This window comes from Melanotaenia boesemani, chromosome 7 (assembly GCF_017639745.1).
Source record: "Melanotaenia boesemani isolate fMelBoe1 chromosome 7, fMelBoe1.pri, whole genome shotgun sequence".
In the NCBI taxonomy this organism is placed as follows: Eukaryota; Metazoa; Chordata; class Actinopteri; order Atheriniformes; family Melanotaeniidae; genus Melanotaenia; species Melanotaenia boesemani.
In genome coordinates this window covers 36,677,915-36,697,867 of record NC_055688.1, presented here as the reverse complement: position 1 = coordinate 36,697,867, position 19,953 = coordinate 36,677,915, and the positions used below count along the sequence as shown (strand labels likewise).

The window sequence follows — 19,953 nt, the reverse complement described above, 5'->3', positions numbered from 1 at the left end:
TCATGACGGGATCAAAGAAAGAAAAGAGGAGCTAAACGTTTCACTCTTAATTCTTAATCTTGGGCACCTCCAGATTAGCTTTGCTCTCATGAACACTCCAAATAAATTGTGATTATTTCAAGAACAGAAGTGTCTAAAGTCTTCTCACTCGTTGCTCAGGTAGGAGTATAAATACTTGGGTTTAAAAATACTTCTGTGGAAGTTGAAGTATGAAACTACTTAACCAGGGTGTCACAAAGTACTGGTCAGATGAGTTTCATGGTAGTGTGGCCGAGTGGTTGAAGGTGCTGGATTTAGGCTCCAGTCTCTATGGAGGTGTGGGTACAAATCCCACTGCTGCCATTGAACAATTTCTCTTCTCAACTGCAACAGAAGGGTTGTTCCTGCTGAAGGTGCAAATGACTGGCCTCTGGGTAAAATAACACTTTGCAGAGATTTAAAAGCAGTTTGTGGTTATTATCAAGGGTTTGCATCGTTCCTACAAGGATCTTTTAAGAGTCATCTTGTTGTTCACCAGCTTTGTCCCAGCCAGCAGGGAGCAGAGTGCTGCAGTGGAAGCGTGGTAGCCCATCACACGGAGGTCAGTGGATCAAAAGAGTCCTCTGCACTAAGACCAGGGGCCCCTTTCTGATAGGGCACGAACTCATGTAAAAGCAAATCTTCGAAGTTTTCACAACTCACCTTAAGTTTAATTTACTGCAGTAAAAAAATCACAGAGCTGTTTTGTGTCTTTTCTCCCAGCCTGACTACCTTTCCCTGATTTTTGGCTGTAGAAATCAAACAGGTTCATCAGCCTTTGACCAGTCTCTTATTAAACTCTGACTCCGTGGTTGTACCTTCAGATAATCACAAAAGCAACTCTAATAAGGATTCTGACACATCCTGCTCTCAGGTTAAAAAGTCCTGGACGTAGGGTCGGGTTAGGCTGAAGATCGCGTGGAATAAGTGCACTCTAGCATCTCTGCCTCGCCTTCTGTCTTTACTTTCATCTTTATTTTTCTGAATCGCTTCGTCTTTCTTTTTTCTCATTTTCTGAGCTTCCCAGCTTGTTTTTCCCTGACCTCCACCCCTCCCCTATGCTGATAGTTAGTGAGGTGTACAAAGTAATTTTCAGAGGCCAAAAGAGGCAGCGAATTGTGGAATTTGCATTGATTGCAGCAAAATGGAGAGAAGCTGCTGAGAATCAGACATTCTTGAAAAGATGATGTGAACAGGGCAAGATAGTGAAGCGCTTTGTGGAGGATCGTGAGGCTCATTGAGAGGAACAGCTTGCAGTCAAAAGGTTTTCTTACAGCTGAATAGAATTTTTTTTACAATGAAGCTGAACAACTCTGGAGTTGTCACACCTTTTCTTCAATAAAGGATCCAATCCCAATGGTCCCTGGATGCTGATGGTTGAATTGTCTTTAATTATTTTTTAAACACAATAGTGGATTTTTCTTTTTAAGTTTTTTAATCCAGATTGTTCCATAAACCTCGGCATACTGAAAGACACACTCCAACAGCTTTGTTGTGTATTTTCTGTGTTTTATTTTTTTATTTATTTATTTATTATTGGTCTCATATCCTTGTAAATTATAATACATGAGTCTTCTTTCAAATCTTTCTTGTATATTACTTTAGCTTTGAAGTTCTGTAATCAACCAGATTATCAAATTTTATTAATTGTAACTTAAATAATGAACTGGATGGATCTATATCTGCTTCGACTAATGATTTTTTGTAAAATGAGAACTGGATTAATGTATATTTTACATGTAGTTCCCTATATTTCATTGCCACAAGTTAGATATGTATCAATCAAAGAATTTTACAATATATATGGAGCTTAATTGTCCAGTGAATCTTATACTTTATGAAACAGAGCAATGGTTTTTGGCTATTTTTATTTTTATACCATTAACATGTGACTTTATTCATCCATAATGATAAAATTTCTCCACCTTCTCATTCAGTCACTTATCTTATTACATTTTAGCTGGAGGATAAACGCAGAATATTGATTTCCTCAGAAATATGAGGAAAAAATACAACATAATGATGCTTCAGTGGAAAGCTTCTTTTTAGTCTTGGAAGAAAAATAGATAATTGAAGGTCAGAAAATGACTAAAATGAAAAGAAGCTAGAAAAGAATTAAAGCTTTAAAGCAACTCATTATCTATGTACAGAAAACACTACAAATATAGAGAACGTTAAAAAGGAAAAAGGTGATCTGAGGACTTACTGGGCCTCTTTGGATGATAAGAGAGTTTGGCACTGAGATAACGCACCATAGCTGTAAAAAAGGGAAGATGACCCTGGGAATGTAGCCAATCAGAACAGATGGATAGGCAGACTAATAGAAGGAAGTGCATCAGACAGAGAAGACTCATAATATTCGTAATATTCATGCCCAAAAGGCCACAAAAAAAAAAAACAGCCAAGTCCGGATATGTTTAAGAAAGCATTTTTGTATTTACCCAGCTGCCTTATGTCAGAAAATACAAAGAACAACTGTACTCACAAGACATGCTGATTGACAGGAGACAGATCAGCAGCAGGAGATCAGATATGCTTGCTGAAAACATCAGTTCAAAGCCGACAGCGACAGCAGCAAACGATGCAGAAATGACAGATGTTCTCGTGCAGCTTTATTCGCTTTGATCGGAGTTAGTGGAGACAGTTCAGTTAGTCAATCAAACCTGGCTCTCTGAGTTTATGTGCATGAGCCCCCCTACCTACACTGCAACCACTTTTTACTCAAGCTACTGAGTTAGTAAAATAAACAGATTTGTAGTTTCTGAAATTAAAAATTGTGATAATAAATGATCCACCCAAAACAATGTAGGCTCTAAATGAAAATATATGAACATAAAGGTGAGCGTTATCTGTAGAATATGGATGCATGCTTGAATGATGCACATATTAGTATCAAATGACCATCCATCCAGCATCCATTAGAGATGGGATTTTTGGCTCTTTGAAGGGAGCCGGATCTTGAGGAGCCGTTCCTTTCAAAGAGCCATTCAAAAGACTGGCTCGTTCTCACAATATCTTACAAAATTTCACAATATATAAGAATAACAAACAATCAAAATATTTACCTGTATAAAATCCACTATACAAGATTTAAAAATTATAGGAAAAATATAGATAAAAAAGATTAACCTGAGCAGTCAGTGCAAATTCTAGTAAATGTTTTGGATAGAACTCACAGTATTTGTTTCCTAACAATACTCTCTGTCCATAGATGCTTCACATGAATGGAGCGTGTTGGACATCAGACTTCTATGATGTCACAAATGTTATTTATTTTATATTCATGTTTCCTCAACTGTACGACTTCTTAGTTACTTACTTATTTATTCATTCAGTCATTTTTAGCCTGAAAGGGGGCGGGGGTGGGGGGGGGTTGGACTTGGCGTGTGTGTATACGTGTGTGCGTGTGACTGTATGAAAGATTTCATTGAGTGTTTTTATTCTTATGGTTTTAATCATGTAAAGAATTTTGTGTTGCCTATGGTATGAAAAGTGCTTTATAATGTTTGATTTGATTTCATTTGATGAAGGCAGTGTAAAAAATTGTATATAAAAAGAATGGCTCACAAATGAACGGCTCACAGTTGTGAATCGATTCCCATCGTTCATTTAAAAGAGTCGTTCAAAAGAATCGATTCGTTCATGAACGTCACATCTCTAGCATCCATCCATCCATCGATACCAATGTAGAATAAGTAGGTATATATTTCCGGCCACACTTCCACTCTGTCACCCTGCAGCTCAGTCATTGACCGTCACACAGCCTCATGTCATCCACATCAGAATATACTATGACCTCCTCTGCCTCCATCTCTAGCCTGTCTGTCTCCTGTGACTTCCTCTGTTTCCACCTCTAGCCTGTCTGTCTCCTGTGACCTCCTCTGTCTCCACCTCTCGCCTGTCTGTCTCCTGTGACCCTCTCTGTCTCCACCTCTAGCCTGTCTGTCTCCTGTGACCTCCTCTGCCTCCACCACTAGCCTGTCTGTCTCCTGTGACCTCCTCTGCCTCCACCTCTAGCCTGTCTGTCTCCTGGACCTCCTCTGTCTCTACCTCTAGTCTGTCTGTCTCCTGTGACTTCCTCTGTCTCCACCTCTAGTCTGTCTGTCTCCTGTGACCTCCTCTGTCTCCACCTCTCGCCTGTCTGTCTCCTGTGACCTCCTCTGCCTCCACCTCTAGCCTGTCTGTCTCCTGTGACCTCCTCTGTCTCCACCTCTAGCCTGTCTGTCTCCTGTGACCTCCTCTGTCCCCACCTCTAGCCTGTCTGTCTCCTGGACCTCCTCTGTCTCTACCTCTAGCCTGTCTGTCTCCTGTGACCTCCTCTGTCTCCACCTCTAGCCTGTCTGTCTCCTGTGACCTCCTCTGCCTCTACCTCAAGCCTGTCTGTCTCCTGGACCTCCTCTGCCTCCGTCTCTAGCCTGTCTGTCTCCCAAGACCTCCTCTGTCTCTACCTCTAGTCTGTCTGTCTCCTGTGACTTCCTCTGTCTCCACCTCTAGTCTGTCTGTCTCCTGTGACCTCCTCTGTCTCCACCTCTCGCCTGTCTGTCTCCTGTGACCTCCTCTGCCTCCACCTCTAGCCTGTCTGTCTCCTGTGACCTCCTCTGCCTCCACCTCTCGCCTGTCTGTCTCCTGGACCTCCTCTGTCCGCACCTCTAGCCTGTCTGTCTCCTGGACCTCCTCTGTCTCTACCTCTAGCCTGTCTGTCTCCTGTGACCTCCTCTGTCTCCACCTCTAGCCTGTCTGTCTCCTGTGACCTCCTCTGTCTCCACCTCTAGCCTGTCTGTCTCCTGTGACCTCCTCTGCCTCTACCTCAAGCCTGTCTGTCTCCTGGACCTCCTCTGTCCCCACCTCTAGCCTGTCTGTCTCCTGGACCTCCTCTGTCTCTACCTCTAGCCTGTCTGTCTCCTGTGACCTCCTCTGTCTCCACCTCTAGCCTGTCTGTCTCCTGTGACCTCCTCTGTCTCCACCTCTAGCCTGTCTGTCTTCTGTGACCTCCTCTGCCTCCATCTCTAGCCTGTCTGTCTCCTGTGACTTCCTCTGCCTCCATCTCTAGCCTGTCTGTCTCCTGTGACTTCCTCTGTTTCCACCTCTAGCCTGTCTGTCTCCTGTGACCTCCTCTGTCTCCACCTCTAGCCTGTCTGTCTCCTGTGACCTCCTCTGTCTCCACCTCTAGCCTGTCTGTCTCCTGTGACCTCCTCTGTTTCCACCTCTAGCCTGTCTGTCTCCTGTGACCTCCTCTGTCTCCACCTCTAGCCTGTCTGTCTCCTGGACCTCCTCTGTCTCTACCTCTAGCCTGTCTGTCTCCTGTGACCTCCTCTGTCTCCACCTCTAGCCTGTCTGTCTTCTGTGACCTCCTCTGCCTCCATCTCTAGCCTGTCTGTCTCCTGTGACTTCCTCTGCCTCCATCTCTAGCCTGTCTGTCTCCTGTGACTTCCTCTGTTTCCACCTCTAGCCTGTCTGTCTCCTGTGACCTCCTCTGTCTCCACCTCTAGCCTGTCTGTCTCCTGTGACCTCCTCTGCCTCTACCTCAAGCCTGTCTGTCTCCTGGACCTCCTCTGCCTCCGTCTCTAGCCTGTCTGTCTCCCGAGACCTCCTCTGTCTCCACCTCTAGCCTGTCTGTCTCCTGTGACCTCCTCTGTCTCCACCTCTAGCCTGTCTGTCTTCTGTGACCTCCTCTGCCTCCATCTCTAGCCTGTCTGTCTCCCGAGACCTCCTCTGCCTGCACCTCTAGCCTGTCTGTCTCCTAAGATCTCCACTGTCTCCACCTGTAGTCCATGTGTCTCCTGAGACCTCCTCTGCCTCCACCCTGTCTCCTTTAGTCAGGTGAAAAAACAACTGGAGAGACTGAACCGGAACAAGGCTGCAGGTCTAGATGACGTCAGCTCCAGTGTTGTGAAAACCTGCTCAGAGCAACTATGTTTGGATTCTTCAGCACCTTTTCAACACCAGTCTGATTTTTGCTGTGGAAAACATCCTGCCTTGTTCCAGTACCCAAAAAAATCCCAACAATCTGAACCAGATGACTTTGCAGATGACAGATGACCAGTTGTCCTAACATCTCACATCATGAGTCCTGCAGAGACGATTATTGGCTCACTTCAATAAGTCAGGACCTTTCAGGACCAATTACAGTTTGCTTATCGCAATGTTCATGCGGTTGAAGACACCATCATCTACCTGCTCACATCTGGGCCAATCAGGGAGCACTTTGAGGATCATGTGTTTTTTATTTCTCAACGTTCAGATGCTCTCTGAGAAGCTATGTAAGAAGCTCCATAAATTCTAGGTGGACACCTCCACTACCACCTGTATTTATGACTGGCCAACAAAATTACTATAGTTTGTGTTACTGAAAGGTTGTGTGTCTGAGATGGTGGTCAGCAGCTCTGGAGCTGTACTCCCACCATTTGTCTTCGCACTGTACACCTCAGACTTCCAATACAACTCTGAGTCCTGTCATATGCAGAAATACTCTGATTACTCTGCAGCTGTGGGATGTTTCAGTGATGGACAAGAAGCTGAGAACAGAGAACTGGTCAGTCAGTTTGTGAGATGGAGAAGAAACAATCACTTTATCTTGAACACACACACACAAAAGAAAACTACAGCAACATTTTAATTTCCCTCTGGGATTAATATTTCATTTAATTTATTTTCATTTCATTAAGCAAGAGGCAGGGTTGCCAGTCCATCATAGGGCAAACCAGAAAAAACATTTCTGGTATAAAGAACTGGAATGAAATGTGGGGGAAAAGTAGCCAAGTATCCAAAAAATAAAATAAAACATCTGTGGTACTGGATATGACTGAACACCAATGACCAACCAGGACTAACTGAAACTCGCTGGCTGTTAACACTGTTGCCCAGGATACCTGATTTCCTGCAGACATAATGGATTATGTTATCCTTCCTCACGGAGTTCATTCCAGACTCTCTGAGGAACTTTGATTATGCTGAGACGCATAGTAAGAACAGATAATAGAGTCATTGTACACCAGAAAAATAATAATAATTAATAATTTTCCTAAGACAGCTTTCTCTTTTACTTGAAATAATTGGTGTGAAACTACATCCAAGACACAATTCTCAGCTTTGATTTAATTTTATGCCAACACTGAACCTACCCTTTGGAATAAGTGGCTCTTCTAATATGTAGCATTCCAATGTTGGGTCATGTTTAAGTAAAGCAGGAGAAGGAATGCAGTCCTAGGCTGCTGTCCCCATGACCCAACCCCAGGTAAGCAGTAGAAAATGAATGGACGGATGCTTGATGGATAGATGGATGACAGATGGCAGGGGGACAGAGTGGAGATGTGACAGGAAATAGAAATATATACCTGCTTATTGGTATAGACAATGGATGGATGGATGGTATGGACGGACGGACGGACGGACGGACAGACGGAGGGACGAACAAACAGACGAACAGATGGATGGACGGGTGGATGGATGGATGAATCATTTTGCTATTTTCATTCAGCTTTTTATATGTGCTTTGAAAACACCAGTGAAGTGTCATCTTTTGTCACCACAGACAAAAAATTCGGGACTCACTGGAGATGCTGCACACTTTGAAACCTATAATGTAAGAGGTGAATCTTCCAAACAAATGTTGACAATGACTGGATAAATATTCTGGGAACTTCTGGGAAATGTGGAAGAGAAGCAAGAAGAAACTAAAAGATATCTCACAACAAAACTAAGAAACTGAATCTGGAAAAAGACTCTATGCTGATAATGCAAAACAAAAGTTGGAATTTGGAAGTCCAGAGTAGGTGCTTTTGACTCAGAGTGTTGACCCAGATGCCAACCTTTTATGGTTTTGTGGTTTATATTAGAGTACAAAATGGCTAAATCTTAGACTTTAGAAGTTTAAGTGAATGCATGGTTTGAGACCAACCTAAATAGTCTATGCTGTACTGATTATGAGGATGATAAGACATGATAAATTTCTCATTTGATTTTGGTTTTTTTTTTTTGTTTTTTTTTGTGTGTGTAGTTTAAACTCCATCTCTTGGCTTTCACTTTATAATCTCAAAGAGTGATTAAAGGTCTTTTTCCTGTAATGAGTCTTGTCATTTATTGGTCTGGGGTTGCATCATTTGTGGGAGGATTTAGGGCCGTGAACAGATTGAACAGATACTTTCCAGGAGGAGCAGGGAGCACTGACAAGTGAAATGATGAAATGCAGACATGTCATCTGGCAAAAAAAAAAAAAAAAAAAAAAAACTTGTCCCTTCTTTTGTGAATTTCAAGTTGTTCTACTGTTGCTGTTATACTGTATGTGTGGCGGTTCTAGGTCAACATAAGAGAGGGGGTGGAGGCTGGGACCAGCTGCTTTGTTGTAGAGGCACATTCATGAGTGATAACACAATAAAGACTGCATTCAAGGATTTAAAATTTACTGTATAATTAAGCCACTAACAGCAATTCAATTACAGTTATATTTTGTGAATATATAAATATAGCTACAACTCTGTGATGGATTTCTCCAACGTAGCATTACTAGCTTCGGCTCTGAGATGGATCTCTACATCCAATCATTGTGCCTCTTAGATTTGTCATGGATGGAAAATCTAGAAGTACCTTCTTTCAATTCTTGTATCCTGATGGTGCATCAACAGTGTCTGGGCTTTTAGGAGGGCTAAAATATTTGCAAGGAGAATAACAGGCAGTCCAGTTGGTTTAAGAGTTCAAGCCAGCTGTGAACTTCCCACCATGCTGCCTTAAAACTACTAAAGTCAAAAGATTTTCAATTTTGGCTGCACTCGCAGGTCTTCTGTGGTCCTGCTGATATCTGAAGGATATGATGATCAGAAAATGTAAAAAAAAATAATTAATTAATTAAACAAACTAAAGAAAAAAACAATGTGTAAAACACATTTGTTTCATTTGGCACCTACATGCCAAAATCAGCTTCTTTTGGCCAAATTTGGATTTTCAAAATGGTATGAATGATAACTTTGTTCTTTATGTGTTAATATGTTAAACAAAATGACTGCATTAATTCCACAGATTAATGTTATATTCACAGATTAGGTTTATAACAACCCTGTAACATTTATGTTCTACAGTAAAACCTACCACAGAACAAGTCAGGTAAAGCATATTTTCCACATTTTTGCATGTTGTAGTGTCATTTTTGGAGCATTTTAATTTGCTATAACTTGCTCATAACCATATTGTGCTGTATTTGATACATATAGTTTCTGACACCTCTTTTATCAGTTCCATCAGCTAACCTGACCTAGAGTTGCAGTCTGTGAGGAATGTGTTTATTTTGCTTAATCTTTATGTATTTGTAAACTGTATTTGGCTGCTACTTTGGCCAGGTCTCTCTTGTAAAAGAGATTCTGAATCTCAATGGGACTCCCTGGTTAAATAAAAAAAATACAAAAAAAGCTTGCAATGAAAACGGGGAGGGGATGCAAATACACGCCTCCTAACAAAATGAAACAAGTAAAATAAAAGCAAACACATTTCATTCATTTATCGGCTGGAGTCTTCCCAGTTCATCATCGAAAAACACAACAACTCAGCCACAGATGCAGACAGAGCACTCATGAACCCCCGCCCCATGCATACACAAACAGATATTCATAATAACGCACACATGGACTTTTCAAAAAGATAAGAGGCAATACAATGTTCTGCCCCCCTGAGCTCCAATCTGATTAGAGGGAAGATCAAAGGGAAGCAGTCAGGTTTTTCTGCATGGGGTCTGGCTCTAATTTGCCTGAGGGGACCCTCAGCACAAATAATAACCATACTTTCTCCATTTCTCTCAGGATCAATGTCCTCTCTTTACTCGCTTTTATTCTTGTTGAAATCTCTTTAACCATTTTCTGCATGTTTCTGTTTCAGTGTTCCTCTCTCCACTAATGAACATCTCCCTCCCATCCTGTTTGTCATATTGCCTCTTAGAATATCTCTCCCTTCTTTAATCTTATACCTTTATTCCATCAAGTCTCTGTTCTTCCTTTTTTCTTCTTCTTCAACTCAGCCTTTCAGATCTTCTTAAGCTTCAGCAATACACAGCCCATTTCTTGTGTAATCCAATTAAACAGCAGAGAGATCCATACTCTTGTGGAGCCTTTGTACATGCATCAAACAGCTTTGTGCTTCAATGGGACACAGGCATCCATCCATAGACTGTCTCTTTTATTTAATCTCATTATAGACCCATCATTCTTACTGTGTTTGGGATATCATTTTAGCTAAAGACAGTCATTATGATCAATATTAATCTCATAACTCTGTGTGGAGGTACAGAGGGGAACACCTGTGTGTTACATGCTGCATGTTTTCTATCTTTGTCGCTTAAAAGACAGAAAATCAAAGCAATTAATTGTATCTACAGTTCTGCACATGCTGCCAAAAGCAACATGTTCTGCTGGAACAGATTTTGACAGGACTGCAAAGCTTGGACTTTTTTAGAGGGTGGATTGTAGATTTTAAAGGGACGTTTGTAGGATAATCTAAAACATTTAGTAAAACATGACCTTCCAGTGTTTGTCTTGTGGAGGTCATCTTGTGCCACTGTTTAAAATGGATTTCTGCCTCAGAAGCAGCTGTTGTACAGATGATTTGGTCTTGTTCTGATGTATGATTGGATTATGAATACGCAAAGAAGCTGTTAAATACACGGCCTGGCCAAACAATAAGTCACCAACTGGATTTAACTAAGTAAACATGACATGACAGCATCACATAGTTGCTCCAGGTTTGTCGGCTGCATCCATGATGAGAATCTCCCGTTCTACCACATCCCAAAGCTGCTCTACTGGACTGAGATCTGGTGGTCTTGTTTATAAAATTGTGCGTAGCAAAGCAGACTACAGGTGGCATATGTAGGGAAAAAAGGAAAATGCAGGGCACAAATCTTCCAGATTTATATTAGAGTGTACACACCTGTTTATAAATCAAAATCAACTTTAAATTTGGTGCACATGAAGGAGCACCTTGCCCCGCCCACATGGTGGCTATAAAAGCTCAGGTGAACATCTGTAACAAATATTCATCATATCATTTCCATGATGGCTCAGAAAGGAAAACGAGGGAAGAAGCGGATTTCTTGAGAATGTGATACTGAGATGCTGATGGACCACGTTGAAAAACTAGAAAAGGTTTTATCTGGTGGGGACGGCGTGGTCATCACCAGGGTCAGAAAGGCGGAGGAGGGCAGCAGGTGCTGTCAACGCCGTGTCAGAGGGAAGACACGCCAGAGAGGAGGATGCTGCTCATTTATTCCTTTGTTTTCAAAAAACATCAGAATGTCTCTCTGCAGGTGCAGAAGGACACGATTACCAACATTAACCAGGTGGACAAGGAGCTGTTTGAGATAAAGACTGTCTGGACAGAAATTGGGACAACACTAAAAAAGCTTTGTGAGAAAAAATTAATCAAATAAAATAAGAACAACTTCACCTCTTGTATGTTTCCTAAGCATTGCATCACTTCTAGACCTCCAGCCTCCAGTTTGCATCTGCTTTGCTGAGTCTTAGCATGAATGACTGAAGCTACTTTTCACATGTTCTTTTACTGACTGCTACATGGTGGGATGACTTCTTCAGAAAGACGTCTGCACACACCATAACGTGGCGCGGTTCTTATGCTTTCATTAGCCGCCTGAAACCCTCGTTTTCAACAACGGAATACGGCGCATATCCTGCAGATGAAGCAGTCACCTCAATTATTGTGGACCTAGGCCAATGAGCCACAACATTGGTGAGCCACATGTTGAATCACATATGGACGTTAAGAGAATGAAAATGCTTTAATGACAGCAGATTTCATTTCCAATTTGCAATTTCCCTCCAGGATTATTTTGTTTATTTTTTATTTTATTCTTTTCATTTAATCAGCTGCTCTTATTCCAACTTTAGTGCATTAATAGCAGCTATTAGGATAACCAGACGTTGCTGCAAACTGCATTGTTTTGTTTGTCTGTTCTCCCCCCAGTGTAGGAAAGTTAATGTAACGTTGTGACAAACCAATGATGTTGTCTAATGCTGGATTTACACCAGAAGACTTTTAAAAGATTTGCAAAAGACTAGAAAACTACCAGCTCACATCTTCTGGCAAATGTTTCGATATATGGCACTGCCTGGTTCCTCCTAGTGCAGGGGTGCCCAAGTCTGGTTCTCAAGATCTACCATCCTGCAACTTTTAGATGCAACCCTTCTCCATAGAGACTGGGGGCCTAGAAGGATCTTTCCATTTTGACATCATGGTGTATTTGTAGAAGGGGGTATAACTCAGTGGTAGAGTGTTTGACTGCAGATCAACAGGTCCCCAGTTCAAATCTGGGTGCCCCCTCTAAGAGGAATTGGATACTTTCCTCTTGCGCAGAGACCAGGGTTTAAAGGTTCTGCCTGAACCTTAAACTGCTTCTTTGCACATTTCAACATTCCAAGCAGCAGAAGTACTGTTCGCCCTCCACAGCCAGAAGCACATCAGCCTCTCACCCTGCAGCAAGTGACCTGAGGAGGTTGTCAGGTGGGACGCTAAAATTGTGTACAAACCAAAAACACACCAGACTCATAAGATTTCCTAAAGACTTCTGTTTTTAGTCTACAGCTGTTAAAATTTCTGGTGTAAGCCCAGCATTGGCTGTCATATCCCCAACCTGTCAGCCGGGTCTCCCTCTGGAAGCAGCTGCAGAGGGACTGGCACAGCCTGGTTCCTCCTAGTGCATCTCTGTAACACCGGGTCCAAAGCATCACAGGGGTCCAAAACAAAGCACGGCACACGGCAGTTGGAACTGGTTCATGAGCAATAAGATTTGCTGGTACACTGGCTTTCACTCTCCGATAATCCAGTAACCACTGAGTCTCGCACCATATTGTCCAGCAGTGCTGAATAAGGTATTGTGTATCTTATGGGCCCACCACCATTCCGCTGTGCCACTGATTACATTAGTGATTGATAATTGGCCCAGACAGCAAACTACTTGGAGTCACTAAATGTTGTTTTTGCAGCAGAGTTCTGTTTTCCTTCAGAAACAGCAATGGCAGTGGTGGGATTTGAACCCACGCCTCCATAGAGACTGGAGCCTAAATCCAGCGCCTTCGACCACTCGGCCACACTACCATACTGCTCGTCCTTTTGAACAGGGATTAGAAAATCACACACCCCTAGCAGAGTTTTGATCCATCAACCTATGGGTACAGACCCAGTGATCTTCTACTGCACCACTCTGCTCCTCCGTGGATGGATTATGGTTGGCCCAGCCAAAAGATATTGAACAATAATTTAGCTGTTAAAACATCCTTGTAAGAATGATGGAAGACCTTCAAAGGAACCACTAACTCGATATAACCCTCAGCAAGTGATTACTGTGCTTCAACAACAATGATGATGGAATTTTAACCCACACCTCCACAGAGACTGGAGCCTAACTCCAGCGCCTTCAACAACTCGGCCAAACTACCAAAGTTATTTTGCAAAGCGGTCCTACGCAACATCCCATCTCCAGTCCTCGTGAGCTACTGTCCTGCAGGTTTTGGATTCTACCCTGATGCAACACACCTGACTCAAATCACTGGGTCATTAACAGGCTCGTGCAGAGGTGTGTTGTAGTAGGAAACATCTAAAACCTGCAGGACAGTCGCTCACGAGGGCTGGAGTCAGAGATCCCTGATCTAGGTTATTTTGGCAAAAACACAAAGACTGTTGACAACATCCGATCTATTTCAACAAATGAGCAAAAGTAATTGAGACGGATCTTTCCATTTTGACGGCAGTGTGTATTTATAGGAGGAGGTATAGCTCAGTGGTAGAGCGTTTGACTGCAGATCAACATGTCCCCAGTTCAAATTTGGGTGCCCAGAGGCCATGTCTTCACTCTGCCTGAACCCTTAAACAGCTTCTTTGCACATTTCAACACTCCAAGCAGCAGAAGTACTGTTCACCCTCCACAGCCAGAAACACACCAGCCTCTCACCCTGCAGCTGCACCAAGTGACCTGAGGAGGAGGAGATGAGGTGTCAGGTCGGACCCTAAAATTGTGTGCAGACCAACTGGGGACAGGTTTTCTGTCTCCGCAGCTTTTCCTGCCTGAATTCCTTCATCATTGTACCTGTGCCAAACACAAAACAACCAGCACTACCTGCCTCAAAGATTACCACTCCATTGCTCTCACCTCAGTCTTCATCAGGGGTTTCCAGCGGATCCTCCTAAAGCACATTAAGGTCACCCTACCTGCCGGTCCGGACGCCTGTAATTCACCTACAGGAAGAAGCGTTCTACAGAGGATGCTGTCTCCACAGCACTTCACACGGCCCTGACTCACCTGCAGCATCCCAACACCTATGTTAGGATGCTGTTTGTGGACCTCAGCTCAGCCTTTAACACTGTTCTCCCAGACGTGCTGCCCCTGAAGCTCCACAACCTGGGTGTGTCAGCATCAGTCTGCATCTGGATCAAGGACTTCCTCACCAACAGGCCCAGGTGGTGAGGATAGGGAGGTCAACATCTTCACCACTGATCCCCAACACTGGAACGCTGCAGGGTTGTGTGCTCGACCCGGCCTCTTCACCCACTTCACACAGGACTGCTCTGCCATCCAGATGATACCACTGTGGTGGGTATCATATCCAACAATGATGAGACTACCTAAGAGTCGCACCTTTTCAGACACACATACACACACACACAGACTTCCATCCTTCCACTAGGATGCACTTTATCTTCCCTGTAAATATTACTGTCTGCTCTGAATTCTCTCATTTTCTGTAGTTGTTTTTTATATTTTATATCTGCACTTTTTACTTTTTATATGTCTGTTATTTATCTGTTTTGTTATTTATGTGTGCTAAGCCAAGAGACTCCTCAAAATTTCAATTGAATGAATTGAATTGAATTGAATAGATTTTCTAGGAAAGGTATTTAGTTCTGAAGCACGAGTGGACAGTTTTGGTAGAGATGAGCTTTTGCAAGTGTTGTGCTGAACTGTTTTGACAAATTATCTTAGAGTTTTGAGAAAGTAATTTCAGTTTCAAGAAATGAGCCAAATTAATTGAGAAAACCTGTAATAGAGTTCTTTGCTCTCAGAGTCCATATTCTGGTCCAGTGTTGTCACGTCCCCTGGCCTCTGGCCTGGGTACGTGCTAGTGAGATGCTGCATAGCCTGCACCCTGCACCTCGCCTCTGAGACCTCCTCCTTCTTCCTCCTTCCTGGGGATTGGTCGCCGTCGGCTCTACCTTCCTTCGGAGGAGACAAGCCTCCGACACCTTAGTGGACGACTCCTTCACCGCACTTCCTCCTCTTCAGCCAACCAGCACGACGCCTGGCTTATAAAAAGGAGGCAGCAACGCTGATCATGGCAGCTGTGTTCCTTCGGCCCACAGCTTGCCAGTGCTGGGATTGTGCTTGATGTAGTAGCTGGACTGAGAACCTTGGTGGTTTGTAGGAGCATTAATCTTCCCTTTAGTTATTTGTTTAGACACCGGAATAGGTTATTGTTTGAGATTCTGCGCCCTCTTTTGTATTCCTTGGTTTAGCAGACACCTTTTGTTTGTTTGTTGAATATACTTGATTTGGTGTATATAAAAACTCTGTTTAAGGGAGTAAGAGTAATATTTTGGTTTGTGATACATTAGGAATTATAGTGGACTTTGTTTGGTTAAGAATAGCTTGTGTTTGGTTAATTCTAACCTCGAATGAGGACACCTTGCGTTAATTAGGATCTCTTTACTTACCTTGGTTGTTATGTAACACTTGAACCCGTTTGTATTGTAATAAATTATTGTGCATACTTTAAGTTTTGTTCCGTTTTGATTTGTTACCGACCCGACTACCCCTAGGTTGGGTAGGGGTCAAGTGTTCAGTGGGTAGAGTGGTCCAACCCCAAATCCTGATGCGTTGTGGTTGAGTGCTTTGCATGGCAGCTTCTGCCATCAGTGTGTGGATGTGTGTGTGAATGGGTGAATGTGATGTATAATGTAAAGCGCTTTGAATATCATTCCAGGTAAAGTAAAAGTGCTATATAAATACAGACCATTTACCATCTGGGCAATCACCTGTCTAAACACTTATCCACTGGTCTGCACTTCAGCAAATAAACCAGATACCAGATAAACCAGAATCATACACGTTTTTTATTCTGACATACTGTCTTTTAGAAACAGAAATGCATGTCACAAGGCAAATAAAGCTCATTATGGGTTGAAAGCGCTGCACAAATTTAATTGATTTCAACATTAATTAGCAAAAAATAAAATAAAATAAACAAGGCAGATATATTGTGTCTGTGGTGTCTAAAACTAATTTAATAAAATACACAGACAGAAATAGTTGAGGGCAATAACTGAGGAAGATGAACTGCAGGGGGGGAAGTGACGCTGTGTTCTCCATGAACAGACTGTACCTCCCCGACTCTGCAGTACACAACAGTTCTGGTACACACAGATAGAACATCTTAAAAATGACGTGCTACATACAGTCTGTCAAGACCAAAACAATCATGTGTGACAACAGCAGGCCTTTGTTGCATGTGCAACTGTTTAATCAAATTTTTTTTTGAAGCTGTACAACAACAAGATGCAGTCAGATTAGAGATTTTCTTTCCCTAAATTGCAAGAGTGCTTGAAGATTGAAAACTCCAGTACATCTACAGTTATAATCAAGACTACATGATGAAGAGCCTGGTGAGAGGATGGCTGCTTATTTTGAAGCTGGACCAATGAGGTGGAATCCTACAAAAGTAAACCTCAACATCTCCATTTCTACACTCGACAGACAGACCGACAGACAGACAGACAGACAGACAGACAGACAGACAGACAGACAGACAGACAGACAGAACTTTTTAAAAAGACTTCTATTTTGAATCTATTTTCCAAACTTGCAAAAGAAACTTGTGCCAGAGCCTCTTACAATATTCTGAGTGATGAAGATCATTTACTTCTAATTTGGAGATAAGGAGAGAAAGAAACGATCGGCTCAGTTCATTTTCTCACTCATTTGAGGCTCAGAGTGATGCTGTAATGTTTTATGTCGGCTGATGTAACCTTAGGTCTCAAATGGTTCACAGATGAGCTGACAGCAGCTGAAATATATGGAGCAGACTTTAGAGTTCCACTGCCAGTTTATTCAAGTGAATCAGTGTGACACTTTCAGATCATTTCATTCACACACATTCAGCTGGCAGGAAGTAGGAGAAGGAACTGTTGAAACCATCTGAGGTGACTCTAGTGATGTGCCAGCACACTTTCTGCTACATCGGGAGCAAAAACCTCAGTGGCCTGGAGATAAACCGCCTCCTCCTCCCAATCAGGCACCAGATCACAACGTCAGTAAGTCAGAAGCTGAACTTTGACGGTGCTCTTCGAATGCTAACTTTCACACAGTGCTTTAGGAGAAGAGAAAATCCATTTTAAAAAGCTCTGGCTTGTTAGTAAATTCTTTATTTCAAAATGAAAGATAAATTGAAGGAAACGCTTTAGTCAGTGAGGATGAAGGTGTGAAGCAGTTTCCATTCTAAGCCTCGTGTCAGATCCATCACATCAAGTCTTCAGTAAGTTCGAGCCGATCAAACCTCCACATTCTGCTTCCATGTTTTAATACCGTCTTTCCCCACACTGGAGCTTTATTGCTTGCATTTTATCTATTTTATTTTAGCATCTTCTTTCTGTTTTTATTTCATTAATTTTATTTCTTTTAATCTTTGTTTTTTATGCACTTGTATTGTTTTCTGCATCCTTGCTGTAGTGTTTTATGTAAAGCACTTTGAATTATCTTGTACATGAAATGTGCTATACAAATAAATTCACCTGGTCTTGCATCATTAGCTACGTTTACATAGACAATATTTCATCTATCCGACTGAAATCAGTCTGATCGGAGAGCTGGCATGTTTACACGGACGCTGCATAAAGTTGTCCGATAGACAGATTTAATACGATCATAAAGCCCATCCTTCCTTTATTTTTAACCTTTTGAACACTGAAATACACAAAAATCCTTAACTCGTTCAGTTTCTAACAAAACCGTTGTTTACGTGACACATTTTTATTCTGATTGGATGTTGGATCAGATTAAAAGTGCTCCGTGTAAACGAGGCCGGTGTTTCAGCACCAGAGTGCAGCTGTAGGTAATTATTTAACCCGTTTAGCTGGAGTCTTTTTTTATGGGGTAAATATTTATTCCCTGAATATTTTATGAAGTCATAATTGTTGGGAGCCAATGTTCAAGTTATAATTTCATTGGTAATAGACTCTCAGGCAAATTGGTTTCATTTCATGAGGTCCATATCTTAATGAAAACTCTTAGACTTACAGCAATGTTTTGATGTTAAAAATCAATTAAAAGTAATGGACAAAAAGAAATGCAAAGTCATTTTCAGACATTTTTTCTCTTGCTTTGTAATCTTTTCATGACCTTTGCTTGCTGAACTGCATGACTGAGTTCATCTAAATATATTTTGAGAGTAAATAGCATTAAATTTGGTGGTCTGACCATCATTAGTGTCTGCACATGCTAAGCTGTATTTGAGGTAGTTTGCAGTATAATTGGCCCGTCTGATAAACAAGCATGCACACTGAGGGTGGGCTGCTCGGAGATGATTTATGGCTTGTCTGTTTAAACTCATTTCTCTCTTTTCTTCCTCCTTTCTTCTTTCCTTTCAGATGTGCAGACAGACTGTAAAAGGCAGCTCTGCAGTGATTTCTAAATGGCACAAAGCCCCTTATCCAAAGGCTGGAGGGTGAATGGGGGATAAACGGATAAGTAGATATGTAAAACAGATGAAAGAGGAGGGCAATTGGAGGAATAGTAATGGGTACGAGGGAGTAAAGACAAACTCAAGAAGCAGAAGGAGGAAGATCTGATAGGAAAGGGAAGCAGGTGGCAGAAACAGAAAAAGTAAAGGGAAAACGCAGGTGAGACGACTGGAACAAGAAAGAACATTGAGGGTAATTTCATCACTGGGATAAGAGCCAGTTAGCGGCCGGCTCCAGATTGAATCTGTCACTGTCACCTTGACTCGGGACGACTTCCCGCTTTCCAGAGGGTTTCATCATATCCAACATGGACACAAGCTCTAATATTCTACATCCAGAGCAAGATCACAGTGTCCACAGGCAGGAAAAGGTTCCTTCTTATTTTTAACTTCATTTTATTACCTAATGGTGACATCTTTAGAGTTGAGCCTTCGCCTTCTTTATCTTTTGTTTTTGTTTCTCAGCCGGGGCTCTGATGCCCCACAGCAATCATCTGAATTCATTTGTTGAGAAAAACAACTCAAAGCTAACTTTATTTATAAAGTACTTTATTTATAAAGTACTTTATAAAGTAGGTTCAGACCAAAGAGCTGGACAGTAAGAAAAAATAAGACAAAAAAATTAAAAAGATAATAAAACAATGTAAAATAAGACCAAAACTAAAATAATAAAACCAAGATTTAAAACGTATATATGTATGTATATATATATATATATATATATATATATATATATATATATATATATATATCAAGATTATAATAATAGTGAAATCAACTCTCACTAAGGGTCAAAGGCCAAGACCAATGAGTTTTAAGTAGAAATTTAAAATTTTGCACCTATGAACAATATCAACAAAAAAATAAATAAATAAATAAAATAAAAAACAGCTGCATTACCAGGGCATTAACTCGAGGAGAGTATTCCCAAACAAAACATTAAATTCTGTGTAATGGTCTCGTCATTCAAAGCCACACACACACACACATTCCGGGAACAAACAACCGTCATGGAAATAAATAATTGTGTCTTAAGCAAAGGTTAAAAATTCTCCACCCATAACACTGACATTTGTTCTTAGTTAGTTTCCAGACACATTCTTAACCAGATGCCTTTTTAACCTTCAACCTTATATGCTGTCCATGTTTTATGTTCTGTTCCTATATGATGCTATTATATGTTGTCCGTGTATTAAGTCATCTTTTACTGTTTTAA

The 19,953-nt window shown here is 41.7% G+C and overlaps 3 non-coding genes across 3 annotated transcripts; 2 read left to right on the top strand and 1 right to left on the bottom strand.

The window, feature by feature from the left end:
• The first annotated feature begins 260 nt into the window (after positions 1 to 260).
• Positions 261 to 342, top strand: trnal-uag. Its single transcript has one exon. It is a non-coding gene; the product is annotated as a tRNA-Leu (tRNA).
• Positions 343 to 12,261: 11,919 nt separating this feature from the next.
• trnac-gca lies at positions 12,262 to 12,333 on the top strand. Its single transcript has one exon. It is a non-coding gene; the product is annotated as a tRNA-Cys (tRNA).
• A 692-nt stretch (positions 12,334 to 13,025) lies between these two features.
• On the bottom strand, positions 13,026 to 13,107 carry trnal-uag. The gene has a single exon. It is a non-coding gene; the product is annotated as a tRNA-Leu (tRNA).
• Positions 13,108 to 19,953: the final 6,846 nt, after the last annotated feature.